Raw genomic sequence first — 11,606 nt, forward strand, 5'->3', positions numbered from 1 at the left:
GCTTTTAGCCAGCCTTTTAATACTTTTGACTTTTAATTAGTATTTTGTTACTTTTAGCTTTTACCTAATGTTCTACTTGTTTTAGCTTTTAATCGATTTCAGCTTCTTCAGCAAATTACAGCAAAGTCATTCAACTCTCAGCATTCTCTCTGAATTATTGCAGAAAATGCAACTTTCTTAGTTTAAAAAAGTATGTGTATGTTTATGTAACATCGTATGTCTTTCAGGCACTCGTCTTGTCGTTGTCAGTGATTAGAAGTGTCTGACTGGTGGATTTATATCGATGTAGTGAAGTACATTACAGTATAATAACACAGAAGACAATTTAGGAAAGAAACACTTTTAAATTACATCTTTTGGCACTTCGTTTCCAGCAGCCTGTCGAAAAGGCACAATTTGTTCCCATGTCTTTTGCTGAATTTTCAAAAAATACCAAAAAAGCTCAGTTTTACAGATAAAATAGTATTTTAGCTCCAACAAGGTGTCTGGTAGAAAAAAAGGAAATATTGATCAAGACCACTTTAAAAGATTACAAAAATGTTTGGTTTCTTGAAAGCAAAGTAAATGTGAAATTGGGGTGTATGATGTAAACCTTTTGGACAGTTATGCTACAAATGCTGTATGTTGAAGGTTGTTTTGTTTTAATAAATTTGTTCTGAGTTCAAAGACAATTAAACACTGTGCAGATTTAAACACTTGTGCAAAGTGTTTAAGATAATTAAACACTTGTGCAGGTTTATTAATTGTCAAAACAGAGAAAGGGTCATCTTCCTTTAAAACATACAATTATATTTATGGCAAACCTTGACTTTGAAGGCTTTTCCAGGTTTTTCCCCATCTTTTGCCAGTTTGACTTCAGGTATTCTAGCCTCTCACAAGTAGGAAAACATAATTCTGCTTTTTCAGTGGAGCTATTTACAAAACTTCTGTTTATGTAACTCAACTTAATTTACTCACTCCACCTCTGAGATGACTGCCTGACTTACATTAGCTAATAATAAATCCAAGCAGAATCGCCGAAAATTGTATCAAACTGCTTCAGAGGGACAGATAGACAGATCAACGTAAAGATAACCTTTTTTTCTTTTATTCTTCTTATGTTTAAAGTTGCTAAGATATAGGCATATTCATGTGCTGGATACTCTTCTCACATTAAATACCAGAATGATTAGAAAACCTTCAGCCCAGAGCAGATCCAAGCAGACCAAGATTTTTACCGTCCTGATTATCAGGGTTACAGCTGTAATGGCTCAGGCACTAGTGGTCATCAGAAGAAGAAATAACAGGCCCCTTGTTTGCTATGGTTACATTGTCAGGAAGTGCCTGCTTGGCCGACACTGCTGCAAAAGATTTCTGGGATAATGAATTCCTCTGGTTTGGTCAGCCAACAGTAAAAATACGAATAAATGGAAAGGCGGACTTAAAGAGGGAGAGGGGAGGCCTGAGGAGCTCGTCCAGTCAGCATGGAGGGCGTTAACAAGAAAGCGGTATTTCGGATAATTGCAGATTATTGGCTCGATAAGTGGATTGACTAAAAATGAGCAGATATTCAAACACTACAAATTCAGTCTTGTTCTCTCTTTTTTGTCTCTAGAAGCTTCTGCTGTTTCAATCAGACCAGCAAAAAGCTACCAGAGTAAACTGTTCTTCGAAAAAGAAATAAAACCTAAGATTGACGTTCATGCAAATTTAAAAAGCAGCCATGTTGGCTGCGGGAAAGCAGGCTTTACTCCAATATGCCTCTATCTGTTCCTCTTCACATTAACAGCCTACACGGAGACTGGCTGGAATCGCACAAGCTCAAGTTTACAAGATTTATTTCGCTCTTCAATATGTTCCACTTTAAAGCTTGCAAACTTTGGCTTGAAACGAGCACACGCTCAACTCAACGAGCCACACTGTTGCTGCATTGATACAAACACAGATGCACGCTAATGCGCACCTTAAAACATGGCAAGCGCCGACACAGGCTTACGCCTCTGCATCGGGGCGAACTAGGTTGAGAAATCTGAAAGAAAACAAACAGGATTCCAGAGCGGTGCGGTGTGGCGTGAGGCTGCTGAACGGAAAAACAAAGAGGGGCCTGTTTGCAGTATGCAGGAGCATTCCAGCTAACAGAACAGGCTCTGGGATGCTGTTGACCTAAGCTACTTTAGAATGTTTGTGCAATAGCTTTTGACCACTTGATTAAAAATATCGTTTGATGCTGAGGCAGCCGTGTCCTGCAGAGGGGCAGTTCAGACTGGTCTGAGCACAGCGACACATTGCTGCATGAAGGGAGAGCTGTTTTAATATGGAGCTGTTTACCTGCAGCACTGAGCCACAGTCAGCCATGCCATCTGATATTTGACTTTGAAATTATACAATGTTAAGCTTGAAAAGAAGCAAGTGTCACATTGAACAATGATTAGAAATCACATAAAAAGACTGCAGCTTCACCAGCTGAACCTAATGCCTTCATGGACACAAGTAAAGCTACATTAACCACAGAGTTTGGTCTGAATTGTCTCAGTTCCCAACTTGCTTTTGATTTGACACAATTGTGAGAGATGGCAACAGTGGAAAGCATCGACTCCCTTTTAATGAGAAGGAACCTCCAGCAGAAACAGACTCAGGACAGGCAGCCATCTGCCTTGGCCGGCTGAAGGTTTGAGAGGACAGAAAGGAGCCACAGACAAACACAGAAGGATTGGTCCAGATGTAGTTTCTATGACGATAATGATGGGATGTGGGGAGTGTGAGATCCTGGGAGAATAAAGCAGGATCACCGAAGAGGATGCAGACTCCAACACTTCTCTGACTGGATTTTTACACCACACAAACAAATAAATATCTCCCTTTAGGGATCAACTTAGAATTACTTCAGTTCATTTTAATAAGGAGGGTGTAGTTATATTAAGTATTTTATCTGAGACCTGATTGATGGTGTAGTGGCTCAGAAGGCCTTCAGAGGATTTAGTGAAAGTTAAAGTTACGTTTAAGCTTGTTAAATTGTTGCCAACATTTTTCAGAAATCCTTAAAATGAATCCCTTTTTCCATTTAACTCTGTCAGGGGTCTGAGTGTGATCGTGTGGCAGCCTTAAATTTAAACAAGAAATCTGATAAAAAGATGTACAGATTTCCAGATTTTGACAGAAAAAGTGTTGCTCAGGAAAGAAAATGTGACCTGCACCCTTCTCCTTTCGCTAAAACCAAAGAGATGCCCTTCGGTAACTTTCAGAACATCCAAATCGCTCCGGTGGAGCTGGCCATCAAACCAACAGTAAAATATTGTGGTTGCACTGGGCAGCTGCCAGGCAGGAATGTGTTGCCGACCTGTGTGTTTGTGTGTGTGAAGTGGGGCCGGGATGAAAGAGAGCATGTGTTCCTGGCAAATAATCCGGAGATAAATTAAAGCAAAAAGCCAAGTTCTATGAGATGCAAAAAGAAAATGTTTTAATGTGGAGACGGAGCTGGGCCTTTGAGGGTCAGACTGAACCGGTTCTGAACAGGAACACGAGGATGAATTTAGCTCGTCTGGCTGGATCCGGTTTAGCTTCTGGTTGAATCTGGTTGATGTTTGACGTGACAGAGGGAAGCCACATTAAACGGCAGATGAAACTTCTCATCTGCTTTGATTATCACCCACTGAAAGTTAACATTGGATGTATGTCTACAACTGAATAACGTTTGAAGTCAACCCAATTTAAGATGGCCACCACAGCCAACTGAACTTAAGAAACTCAAAAATGGCTACTGATCAGTTGATTTTACAAATACTGAGCTAAAATTTGGTGTGGTAGTAGCAGAAAGTGGGCTAACAGATCATATGAGATCTCACAATATCATGTTTGATTATTGTTATTTTCAAGATTTGATTATTATTTAATATATATTGAAATCAGTCTGTGGATCATTACCAACAATGGTCCATATGAAACAAGCAAAACAGAACCTATTAACCACCATTTAGCAGAAAATCTAGCTGATAAAAACTATTTTTTTGATTGCATAGATCAGTGGTTCCCAAACTTTTCAGCTTCCGACCCATAAAATAACAGTGACAAAGGTGTATGTGACCCCATCTGTTGGCTGTTTAAATATCCAAAAATGCTAATGACTCTATTAAATAAGGACATAATGACAACACAAATATATTAACATCCATTATGCTATATTTAAAATCAATTTATGGACTTGTATTTCAAGTTTTTGTAACGACTATGGTAAGTTTTTTATTGTAAGTTGATATCTGGAGATTATCTAAGGACCCCTACTTAGTGTTGAGTGACCCACACTGGGGTCCCGACCCCAACTTTGGGAATCATTGGCATAGATCCCAAAAAGCTAGCAAACACAATGCAAAATGGACGCAGAAAAGCAGTGTTTAGCAAATTCAGGAACTGTTTGTTTAATCAAATGCCTTGAAACTGTTTAAAATCATTGATAAAAAATGTGCTGCAGCTAATTATTACGGAGAAAACCATAGAGGTGGATTCCTCTGAACAGCTGATCAGAAGCCAAGTCGTTTATATCGGCTTTACTTCTGTTGAAAGTTAGAGTTATTAGGTCTGATTTATTCTGATTTCTGCCTCCAGATGTTATGGAAAAGCAGAGAGGAGGAGGCGTCATTCAGACGTGACACCAACATGTTTAATTAGCAGCAGGTAAATGTCTGACAGGAGCTGGGTGTTTACGTAGAGTACATTTTTGTCACGTCTCTGCCACATTTGGCACATTTAACACATCAGCACGGAACAAAACATCATAGATAGAAATGCAGGTTTATTGGATTTAAACTCATGGTGAGTAACTACAGGGCTGGAGTAATATTTAGTTTATTTTAATTAAAGTTAAAAACTGATGGTAACTAAAAAAACATTTGTCAAAACTGATTTTTTTGAGACTATTGAAACAACAGAAGCGATGAGTCACTTAATAAATTTGCTTTTTCTTGTGAGAATCATTTAACTTGACTGATCAGAAATGCTAAATACACAAACTGCTCTTTCTTTTTATTAAACATTTATATGTGTAATATTTTACTCACTTTTTAAAATATTTTTTCACAGTAAGTCTAAGTAAAACCTTTCTCTTTGACTTGTATCTTTTCAGTTCAGCTCATTACTTTATTCAGTCTCTCTTGTCCTCATCTCAACAAAAAAGTTCATGTCAACTTTTTCGAAATACGTTTTTCAAGATAAGTTTTTACTTTATTCTAGGGATTCTTTTTTTATGTTCCCTCGAATGTTTTCCATTTGCGCACAAAATTTTAAATAGCAAATTTTGATAACATTAACATTTTTTTACAGTATATTTAAATAGTATATAAAAATTACAGCTGATGACATTACAGTTTAGATATAAAAGACCTGTTTTGCATAATTCATCACCTACAGGTTGTAGTTTAGAAGTTAAATTCTAACTAAATTTATTTCTCTCAACAAACTGCATCCCATTGTATCAGTAAAGTATAAGTTTAAGTTTATTTTGTTAATGTTTTACCCAAAAAGTTCATGTCATTTCATTTTTTTCCCTCAGTTTATTAATGAAATTTTATTTTATCCTCTCTGGTTTTCTCTCAGCTGGCTCCAGAACCAGCTTTACATCTCAACAACAGATGGAAAATGTCAGATGGAAAATGGAAACAACCATCGGGAGAATCTCCCTGGCGTGAAAACATGACGAACATGACACATCCCCGTGAATAAACCTTTCCTCCCCTGTTTTTACTTCCCTCACACCAGCCTCTCTGTTCCCATCGCTGGGCTGCGTGTGACGGCAAAGCTGTGTTTGCCAGCCACCTTTCACCCCCGCCAGCCACCCGGCATCCCCTCTTAACCTTTGACCTCCGCAGCCCCACCTGCTTCTTTAAACATACTCTAAGCACACACTCTTCACACCTCCGGCACTGCCCGCTTTGTCTTCCTCTGACGTCAAAACGCTTTCCAGGGCGGCAAATGACCAGCAATGATTCACTCAAGGGGCTGTAAATAATAACTGTGCCCTCCTGAAACTGACTCCTTTGGAATAGAAACAGTTGTTTTGATTTTATGTAGCCAAGTTGAGTTGAGATTCTCAGTCAATAATATTTGCAAAGAGCCAAATGATTACAGAGTGCGCATTGCCAGGAGCTTTGATGGACTACAAACAGAGGAAATATACAGATTTAGTTGATTTATTGTCAAAAATTATACAATTTGGCTGAAGGACTGCCTGACATTACTTCCTAGTATGTTTTTCCTGCTCCATCCAGAAGATTCCTCCAGTCCCACCAAGACCTCAGTTTATTACCCACCATTACAGAAACCCTGAATCAAATACGAGCACCGATCCAGATTCTAACTCCTCTGGTTGTCCACCATGAAGTTAAATCTCACCGCTGCGTAACAATAATAAGAGCTGCAGTTAAAGCCATGACCTTGTTGCTGCTACCGCTGCGTTTATGTGTATCCGTGTTTGTGTGTATGCACGTGTGTGTGTGGTCTCACCAGTGCCCACATCCTTCCAGCACAACAACATGGCCACCTATGGAGACGCACATCCATTCCTGAATTACTTCCCCTGCTTCCCTCCATCCGTCATTCTTCATCCCCGCCAACGGCGAGGCAGGCTGGACGCCGTGACGTCTGTTTGTGTGGCACAAATGCACCGGAGTTTGCCTTCCTGCATTTTTTTCTTCTGGTTACGTTCTTCTGTACAAAAGGCCTCCTGCATGTGTGGAAGACATTGTGACTTGAGCAAACCGGGATGGCATTTAAGTGGCTTACACATGATGCACATAAAGTTTAACTGTCAGGCTGATGGAAACCTCCTTTACTTTTACTTCGCTGTAAACAAATAAATCACCCCGATGTCCAGCTGGTCTCTAACTTCAGCAGTTTAAAGATGTCTGACAGCGTTCATGGATATCAGTTCAAAGACAAAGTTCATATCAGTAAAATATAACTCAGTTTTAACTAAGATTAAACTATAAATAGCAAGTTTATAAAGAAAATTGCAACAAGTTAGACCTACAAGAGAAGAGAGATTAGAAAGTGGGAAGAACTTTTTTTCCCAGTTGCTGGCAGGATTTATTTTAAAGAACCCTCCCGAAACCACAAAAATGCAAAGGTGTTTCCGCTTTTGAAGCGACGTGGAACATGCTGGAATGTGAATTATTTGTTGCAGCTAGAAAACACTGGAAATTTAAAGCTTGAAAGTGTGCAACAGCTGCAATTAAAAGCGTGGAAAACCGAACTTCAAAAAGTCAAAGGCAGCAAAACGAGCTTTGAAACAAACGCCATCTTCTTAAGTCTGGACAAGTGAGGGGAAACCTGAACTTGTTTGTTATGTTTGAAACGTTTTAATCTATGATTCTGAGACCATTTGGAGGTTATTGCAGTTTAAGGGGGAAAACGCTTGGCCATGCATGGTGTTACTCGGACTAGCCGTTAGCTCATCAGTCCATTCAGAATTAAACTCAGTTTCTCCAAACTGAGGTTTAGCAAAGAGCTATCTACAACAGGTAAGATATTGTTTGTTCATAGCCAGCTGTCGCTTTAAGATTTCTCACAATCACTTCCAACATTTGCTTAAAAACTATAGAATATGCAAACTGCTGCTCATCTTCATGTGTGGCACATCTGCCAACAGTAGAAACAGTGAGACTGAACCAAAAGGAAAAAAAAAACAACAGAATACAAAATCTAAACAATGAAGCAAAAAATGGTAAAAACATTACACTGCTTTATTGTTTACAACATGCTTATGAACACATTACTGACATCTAACGGTGAGCTTGTGCTCTCCTAAAATAGTGAGGTCTTATTTTTAGTAGTTCTTCAAATAGAGACAGCACATTCAACTCCATTGTGAGTTTTTTTTTAACCTGTATGGTGGCCAGCTTGCTGACACAAACACCAGAATGTCTGGAGTGGAAATAGTTTAGCAGCTGCAGATTAGACAGCAGCACGTTTTGGTTAAGATGAGAGAAGAAAGATGGCTGGAAAAATAAAAACATGAACTTTTTTATTTTTAAATATCGACATTAAGTTGTAAAACATATTGAAGTTAAACCCATTAATAAAGCTCAAATGTCCAAAGCAAAACACAGACAACAAATAACTTTGTTACTCTTACAAAGATTACTGGAAACCGTCTAATTCCTGAGGTGCAACTAAACAAAGAGGTTTTTAAAAGGTTCAGCAACTCCTGATTCCTTTTAGTTAAAATAACAGGAAATCTTCTTTGTGCAAATTTTATGAAAAACAATAAAAAATACTCTCTTTATTTGTCCATTTGGTGCTTTCTGTCATGGATCAATAAGGTCATTTGGGGAAAATAATCGTGCATGATTGACAGCATGTTGCTCATGTGCAGATATTCACCCCAACCCACCAGTGCCAGCCTCCAGTATACGTGTGTACGTAATGGGACTGCATGTTAGAGTTTTAAAAGAGTGTTTCAAACTGTTCTGTGTCTGCCATTTCTTTGTTGTTTTTCCTGCCTGGGAAAGTAGAAGCAGTTCAGGACAGGAACACTCGGTGCTTCTTCAGCAGCAGGTGAGAGCAGCAGAGGAACATCCTGTCACATACTGTACTTGAAAGCTACTTCCCTCTCAGGGTAAAAAAACACCAATATTTACCAGACTCCAGACAGAGAAGCCTCTTAATCTAAAAACCTGGTTGCACATATATACACACACATGTATATATATATTGCTCTTTTGCCAGATGTCTTCCCATCAGAGCCAGCTGTGCCTCATCTTTATTTACGACTTCTCCTCTAAATATTCATCCACCACACAGAGAGGACCTTTTTTTTTTTTTTTTTCCCCAAAGCGAACTCTGCATTCCTCGCACTGGAATCCAAAATAAAGTTTGCATTCCTGGGCTGCAGGTAGGAATGCTGCCCTCTGCAGCTCCGGACATCCCTGGGGTTTACAAGTGGATGGAGGCTGGAACGCCGAGCGAGAGGGAAGATAAACGCTCGATGTCGACAACACAGATTTTATTTCACTCAAACTTTAATAATAGAGTTTTTGTTCATGATGAGATCTGCAGACTGGTTTATTTTGATAATCCTCTAATGATAAATTTGAGCAGAAAGTGCGGCTCTGTGAAACGCATTAAACTCAGTGTTGAGTTTTAAATGAAGACTTTAGGAGTTTTTTTTTTCTTTCTTTTGTTTGTTGCTGGAAGTGTGGAGACTTGATGCTCGCATTCTTCTCCGCCTCCCTTCAGCTGCAGGGCGATGACTCCAACTTCATTCAGAGACAAAAACAGAAGAAGAGCCTTGGCAGCTGATGATGCGAGCCTCTCAGAGCCCATATATATCAGAACACCGGAGTCAGCCTGTCACATGAAAGAGCCTGAAACCACAGAGGAACTGGGGCGAGTCCAAGCTGAGTCAAAACAACCCGCCTGCCAAGAACTTTAAACTGCACATGACAAATCCATTCTTATAACAATGTGTTCCACAGAACCACAAAAACCTTGGTTACCCCAAGAAACCCCTTTAAAATACAAGCTAAATATAAACACAACCTCATCTTGAAGGCAATTTTTAGTGCAGACTTTAAAGTCACACGTGAGATCTTTTGACACGGGGTTCTGTGGTTGTATTTTTGAGATTGTTTTAAGACGGCAGAAATCCACTTTGGCTCTCGGCTGCAGTCAGTCTAGCTGTTAGCTCATCAGTCTGGTCAAAACTGAACAATTTCCCCAACCTCAGGTTGTTGAAAGAGCTCTCTACAAAAGCTATAAAAAAAAGTAGAGGTGGAGGACGGTTAGGAGGAAGAGGGATGAGAGAAACGTGGGACAAATTTGAAAGAAGAGGATGGCAGCGGGGATGTTGCTGCTGATCAGCACCTCGGAGCAGAAAGAGATTCTCTGGTTCAGTGAGGGGCACGTCACGCTTATCAGGGCCTGCTGAGGGGCTTCGGCTTGAGCGCGTTTTGATCTGAGCAGAGGATGAGAGCTGAAAAAAAAAGACTCATAGAAGGAAGCATCAAAGCCCTGACTGGCTGAGTTAAAGATCTGATGCAGTTTGGATGAGCTTGTTTTCTTGTGCTCCTGTTTACAATTATAAAAGTAGTAACTTATTATTAACATGTAGACACACAATATATATCTGCACTGGTGCAAAGAGCAGGCACTGCAGATACTACACTGTGGTTGACAAAGGAAAATCCTTTGAGCTGAAAAAACGTTCAGAAAAAGGGGATGTAGTATGATGTTTTGAAGCTGGTGGTTCATAAAGCTGTGCAACACTGTCCTCTAGTGCCTCCAACTCTTCATTTCCCAAAACTTAAAATTTCAAACAGAAAACATCCCCATGACTGTTTTTAATGCTAATGACAGATTCAGTTTAACTCTACAAACTACCTGTATGAAACCTATACTGGTAACAGATCATGTTTTATATGTTTCAAGCTCTAAAAGTCTGAAAATCCTGGTTTGTGCAGCTTGGAATGTGTCATGTAGCTCAGCATTTTGTTTCTTTAAATAGTTGAATCAGTTTTTAACGTGAGCAGCAGCAGGCCGGCGGTTAAAGCCACTTTACCTCATGACAAACACCTACATCTTTGTTTAAAAACAGAAATAAAATGAACAGCATTGAGCTTGTTGTGAAAGAAAATCAATTTCCAGGCACTGTTAGATGATAACACTCAAACAGGTTTATTTATGTATGGTGCACGACATACAGAGAGCCTTAAAGACAATTAAGAATTAACATCAGAGTCCCAGAACGGGAAGCTCCGAACCAAAGCTCTGCCTCCAGAGTCCACACAGGAGCTGATATCTAAGATATTATAATGTTGGTAAGGTGAGGAGGAGACAGGAAGCAAGGTCAGTCTGGCTTCACTGAAGAGTAACAGGGTCATTTGGTGAAAACCTCATAGGCTGTGGAGTTCAGACATTAGTGTTATCTTATAAAAACCTTGCCACCACACACAGTCATCCTTTCCTTTAAAAGGAAAGTCATCAAACATAAATGTGTCGCCTTTCCTTTCTGTTTTTGGGGAGCAGAGGAGCAAATGTTTAAAAAGGTCCCCTTCTAATAAAATCTTGTTTATGGGGAAAACTCCTTTTATCTCCTCTGTGAAAAGGAAAACTAAGAGCAACCTGTCATTTTCACAGGGAATGTAAATCTGACGTCAGTGAGCTTGGTGTTCCTCCAGATGAGATCTTCTTCCAGTTTACAGATCACATCACGCTTCAGTGAAGTCTTTGAAACGCCTTGCAAACCTTTTTCATGGGGATAACCTTGTCATCCCTAAATAAAAGAAATGTTTGCCAGACACACAGCGCACGGGAAACACTTCCTACTTTTGCAAACCACTTGTGCTTCTGTCTTTTTTTTATTCTCTGTGAACTTTTGGTCCAGAAAGGAAAAATCCTGCTCAGCTCTTTGCAACAACCTGTAACATTCTGAGCATCCAACCAGCACCCCCCAAAATACCCCCCGACCTCCTGACGCCCACTTCAACTCCTTTTACACGCCAGAGTGATGTATTTACTGTACGGAGCTGGGTCTGAAACGTCCTGGCCTCCCCTTCTGCCAAAGGAAAGTTCTGCCTCCCGCATCGCAGCAGCTTGTTATTTCCTCGTCGGGGTCCAACTCCAACAGTCTGTCCTGACAT

Source organism: Kryptolebias marmoratus, linkage group LG19 (assembly GCF_001649575.2).
Source record: "Kryptolebias marmoratus isolate JLee-2015 linkage group LG19, ASM164957v2, whole genome shotgun sequence".
Taxonomy (NCBI): Eukaryota; Metazoa; Chordata; class Actinopteri; order Cyprinodontiformes; family Rivulidae; genus Kryptolebias; species Kryptolebias marmoratus.